Genomic DNA, 5845 nt, shown 5'->3' on the forward strand with positions numbered 1-5845 from the left:
AGGTGGAGCTCCAGGCAGCAAGCCGGTAGTGGTGCCCATCAGGCTCTGCCTTCTAGGCCGCCACTCTTGGCGACGATGCTAAAGCCACCGGAATTCCTCGACACCATCCGAGGCTTGGGCGGTGCCTCTGCACTCCCATTTTGAAAAACTCCCGCCGGTTGCTGTTGAAGCCAGACTGGTGGTGACGTCAGGAGACGTCCCTCCGCAGACAGGCCCGATTTGCCAGAATTTTATTGAGAACTATGCTCATTAGAGATATTGGTCTGAAGTTTTCTTCCTTTGATGTGTGGGTTTTGGAATCAGGGTGATATTGGCCTCATAGAATGAGTTCGGAAGTGCTGCCTCTTTTTCTATTTCCTGAAATAAATTGAAGAGTATTGGTATTAGTTCTTCCTTAAATGTCTTGTAGAAGACCTCACCTGTGTATCCATCAGGTCCTGGGCTTTTCTTGGTTGGTAGACTTTTGATGGCATCTTCTATTTCATCGCTTGAAATTGATCTGTTTAAATTGTGTATATCATCCTGATTCAATTTGGGCAAATTATATGACTCTAGAAATTTTCGATGCCTTTGATATTTTCTATTTTATTGGAGTACAAATTTTCAAAATAATTTCTAATTATCTTCTGTATTTCTGTAGTGTCTGTCATGATATTTCCTTTTTCATCCTGTATGTTAGTAATTTGAGTTTTCTCTCTCCTTCTCTTCATTACCATGGCTAAGGGTTTGTCAATTTTATTTACTTTTTCAAAGAACAAACATTTTTGTTCTGTCAATTTTTCCAATTGTTTCTTTGTATTCAATTTCATTGATTTTTGGCTCTGATTTTAATTATTTCCTGTCTTATACTGCTTTTGGTGTTGATTTATTCTTCTGTTTCTAAGGCTTTGAGATGTAATGTTAAGTCATTTATTTGTTGACTTTTTCTTCTTTTAAAGAATGAACTCCGTGTAATGAACTTTCCTCTTAGAACTGCTTTCATAGTGTCCCTGAGATTTCAATGTTGTATCTGTGTTCTTATTCACCTCTAAAATTTTTTAAATCTCCTCCTTGATGTCTTCTGCAGCCCATTGTCCATTCAGTAGCATATTATTTAGTTTCCAGGTATTGGAGTGGATTTTATTTCTTATTTCATCATTGATTTCTAATTTAATTCCATCATGATCTGATAGAATGCAGGGTAATATCTCTACCTTTTTATATTTGCTAAGAGTTGCTTTGTGGCATAATATATGGTCTATTTTAGAGAAGGATTCATGTGCTGCTGAGAAGAAAGTGTATTCTCTCGTTGAAGGATGAAATATTCTATATGTCAGTTAAGTCTAAGTTATTGATTCTATTATTGAGTTCTATAATTTCTTTCTTCAGCTTTTGTTTCGAAGATCTATCTAGTGATGAAAGAGGTGTGTTAAAGTCACCCAAAATTATTGTGTTGTGGTCTATTTGGCTCTTTAACTTGAGAAGAGTTTGTTTGATGAACACAGACGCTCCATTGTTTGGGGTATATATAATTATAATTGTTAAATCTTGTTGGTGTATGGTTCCCTTAAGCCGTATGTAGTGTCCTTCTTTATCCTTTTTGATTGACTTTAGCTTGAAGTCTACTTTATTTGATGTGAGGATGGAAACCCCTGCTTGCTTCTGCAGTCCATGTGAGTGGTATGATTTTTCCCAACCCTTCACCTTCAGTCTGTAGATGTCTTTTTTTATGAGATGAGTCTCTTGGAGGCAGCATATTGTTGGGTCTTTTTTTTTTAATCCAATCTGCTTGTCTATGTCTTTTGATTGATGAGTTTAGGCCATTAACATTCAGGGTTGTTATTGAGACATGATTTGTATTCCCAGCCGTTTTTGTTTATTTTTGGTATTTAACATGACTTGGTTCCTCCTCTGAATAAAATTTCCTTTAGTGTAATACCTCCCTCTGCTGATTTTCATCATTGTTTTTCATTTCCTCTTCACGTAATATTTTGCTGAAGATGTTCTGTAGTGCAGGCTTTCTACTTGTAAATTCTTTTAACTTTTGTTTAACATGGAAGGTTTTTATTTCATCATCAAATCTAAAGCTTAGTTTTGCTGGATATAAGATTCTTGATTGGCATCCATTTTCTTTCAGAGCTTGGTATATGTTGTTCCACGATCTCCTGGCTTTGAGGGTCTGGGTTGTTAAATCTGCTGAGATACGAATTGGTCTCCCCCTATATATGATCTGATTCCTCTCTCTTGTGGCTTTTAAAATTCTGTCCTTATTCTGTATGCTAGGCATTTTCATTATAATGTGCCTTGGTGTAGATCTGTTGTAATTTTGTACATTTGGTGTCCTCTAAGCCTCTTGTATTTGGCTTTCCAATTCATTCTTCATGCTTGGGAAATTTCTGATATTATCTCATTGAAGAGATTGTGCATTCCTTCGGTTTGAAACTCTATGCCTTCCTCTACCCAATAACTCTTAGATTTGGTTTTTTGATGCTGTCCCATAATTCTTGGATGTTCTGTTCATGTTTTCTTACTATCTTCACTGTGTGATCAACTTTATTTTCCAGATTGTGTATTTTGTCTTCATTATCTGATGTTCTTTCTTCCAAGTGATCTAGTCTGTTGGTTATGCTTCCAGTTGAGTTTTTTTATTTGGCTTACTGTACCCTTCATTTTAGGGCTTTCTGACTTTTTTTGCCCCCCAAAGTCTCTATCTCTTTCTTGAAGTAATCTTTTGCTACCTGGATTTGCTCTCTTATCTCTTTGTTGGAGTGAACGATTTTTGCTCATTTAGGTCATTCTTTAATTCACAGACCATTTTACTTATGAACTTTCTGAACTCCTTCTCTGACATTTCACCAATTTCTCTGTTCATGGATTTTGTTTATTATAGTAATATATAATATATAGTTTGTTTGGGACACTTTCCTTCCTTGTTTTTTCATGTTGTCTATGTGTCTTCCTTTCTTGCAGCGTGGATCTGAGCTATTACAGTTTCTTCCCTATATTCTTGTGCAGATTGTCTGTACCTCACCTTGATGTTGGGCTTCCAAGTCCTACTGGTGTCCCTCAATGTATACTACTGCATCTAAATATGGTGGTGGCAATAGCGGAGGTGATTCGAAATAATAGTTAAGGTGCCCAAGATGGAAGCAATGTCTTATAGAGATGGGGCTGAAAGGGTGGGCCTCACACTCTGTTTGGGATGTCTGCTCTGAGATGCAGCTGCTTCTATGCCCTATCTACTGTCAAAAAGTTAGGGACTGCGTGGGGAAGGCTATGGTGATGACTGCAGTGTTCCAAGACGGAAGTGGGTTAGGCTTAGGCTCCCAGGTGGGGGCGGAGGGGGCAAACTCGGACCTACCCTGGACCTGGGTCCTACAGAGTCTGTGTGGGTGGATCTGGGCTGGGTCTGGGCTCCTGTGGTAGTCTGCTGATGAGAAGGGGCGGTCCTATGCTGGAGGCTGAGCTCTGGCAGGTGTCTGCCCTGCAAGTAAAGGAGTGTACCCAGGCCTACTGTAGCCTGGGTCCCATACAGGCTTGTGTGGGCAGATCTGGACTAGGCCTGGGCGCCCACAGTAGTCAGTAGTGGGCTGGTTAGAAGCCACATCTCAATTTTGGATTTCTAGTTTTTAGAACTATGAGACAGTAAATTTCTGTTGGGTAAACCACACAATCTGCAGTACCTTGTTACAATAGCTCTGAGATAGGGACCACCACAGGGACAAAGGGCAAATGCACTATTGGTGCTGGGCAAGCTCATGGCCTGACAGTAAACACCAGGAGACACAGTATACACCACCCTCAACCAGTGTTGGCTTCGCATACTTGAAGAAAGGTGAAAACAGAGATGTAATCACATCTGAGATCTTACTGGAGATTGCATTATGTTTTTAGTTCTTCATGAGAAGATTTCAAGCAAGACATGAGACTTTTAGTAAAAGTATAGCAAAGTTTATTAGAAGAGAAAGAAGGGGGAAGCACCCTCAAGGGAGAGAGTGGTTTCTCTCAGAGAGGACAGTGACAACTCACTTCTTTCTGTCCCAGCCTTTTTTGGAATAGGAGGGAGATCCTTAGAACACCCACCCAAGTATCACTTTCGGCTCTGGATTGACAGACTACATTAGTTAACAACCTAACGGCAACTCTGGGTCATCTTGGTCTGGCTTACAGGTCCTAAATGGAACTCTTTTAACAGAATTTATGGGCTGTGGGCTCTGGTCTTAATTATCCTGTTTTCCGGAGTATGGAAATCTCTGGTCTGTGTTTGTGTAGGGTCTTGCATAAGATGCCTCAGCAATTAGGCCCTTCTGAGGAAACTTATCTTCATCCTCTCCTGAATTTATCTCTTTCTTCAGTTGTAAGAGGAATAGTTTATAAGACTGAGATCAGACAAGGGTCCTGAAATAGCTGTCTTTTCAGAGCTTGAGGTGTCACTGAAGCAGGGCTGTTGGTTAATCATTTAGTTCTATACCAAGTATTTTCTTAAACTCCTGCCTACTGCTTATGTCTAACTGCTACCTAAAGTGGGAATGCTTTAGTGTGTTCAGCAACTGTACTAAATTATCTTTAGCCCAGGCCGAAACTCTTGAGTACACCTAAAGCTAATTCACATTCCCACCCCAGCAAGTAACCAACAAACTAAGCTTCCTTCTTTTGTTTAGAGACCCAGTCTGACATTTTGTCAGAGCTGTTTCTTTTCCTAAATGAAAGCTCCAGGAAAAGTCATGCCTGTATGTTCACATGTGACCAGATTTTGTTTCCATCCTTACCAGTCCAAAAGATCCCAGTATCTGGCATCAGTCCTAGCAAACTAAAACAGGTGGGGACTTGTTCTTGGCTTCTCTCTCTCAGGCCCAGGAGGCAGGGATTTACCTTTGCCACTAGCACAGGGTGGGCTGGGGTGGAAGACCAAGGTTCTGAAAGGCACTGTGAAGAACCCCCATAACTACAACCATCAGTGTCTCGCATCCTGGCTTCCATCCCATCAGGGCCGATTGTTGCCATCTCTCTTCAAGGGATGTATGGATGGACAGACGGACTGGCCAGCGAAATGAGAGAACACTTTGAGTAAATGTCTTCAATTCAATGATAGCTTTTGATTCCACCATACTCTGCAAACACACAGCTCAAGACAAGGCTCAAAAGAGAAGCACACAAGACGTGTTGAATGAATGTATGTATTTATTGCTTTTTGGCCCCCAACTCCCATTCCCTTTGCAGCATCCCTTCCTTTAGTCATTCAGATGTCCCTTTCTCCAGCCAAGCCACAACTTAAATAAGCTAGAGGGACTGAGTTCTCAGTCATGGCTGCTTTCAGTATGCAAGGGGCGGGGGGGGGGGGGGCAGAGGGGATCAGGATCAAATTAGGAATCTAGGAACAAGGACGCCCCCGGTTCCGGGCCTGCAAGCCCAGAAGTCTCGGTTTTCCGCGTGGCCCTGGGGGCAGGGCTGGGCCAGAGCCAGCATCGCGCGAGAAAGAATCCTCGACTGGGCCCCTGGGGGGACAGTCAGCCGCCGCCAAGGCCGGGCCGCTGGCGGTCCCCTGCCTGCCGCTGTCCGCTGCCGGCCTCAGTCCCGCTCTAGTCCGCCAGGCGGAGCTCCGCGGGGAGCCCCAGTTCGTTAACATGTTGGGCGTCTCATTCCGGGTGGGTTCCGCGGAACAGCAGGGCGGGAAGAGGCGGGAGGCGCAGAGAGCCACAGGCCCTGACGTCGGACAGACCCAAGCGGGGGCGGGAGGCGGGACAGAGGCCGCGTAGGCCGCAGGCAGCACCGCGCAGGGCGGGAGCGCTGGGCAGGGCGGGCGGGAGCGCTGGGCAGGGCGGGCGGGAGCGCTGGGCAGGGCGGGCGGCGGATTCCCAGAAGGCGG

This window comes from Marmota monax, unplaced genomic scaffold, assembly GCF_021218885.2.
Source record: "Marmota monax isolate L192 unplaced genomic scaffold, Marmota_monax_Labrador192_F-V1.1 WCK01_AAM20220418_F8-fsc00061, whole genome shotgun sequence".
Lineage (NCBI taxonomy): Eukaryota > Metazoa > Chordata > Mammalia > Rodentia > Sciuridae > Marmota > Marmota monax.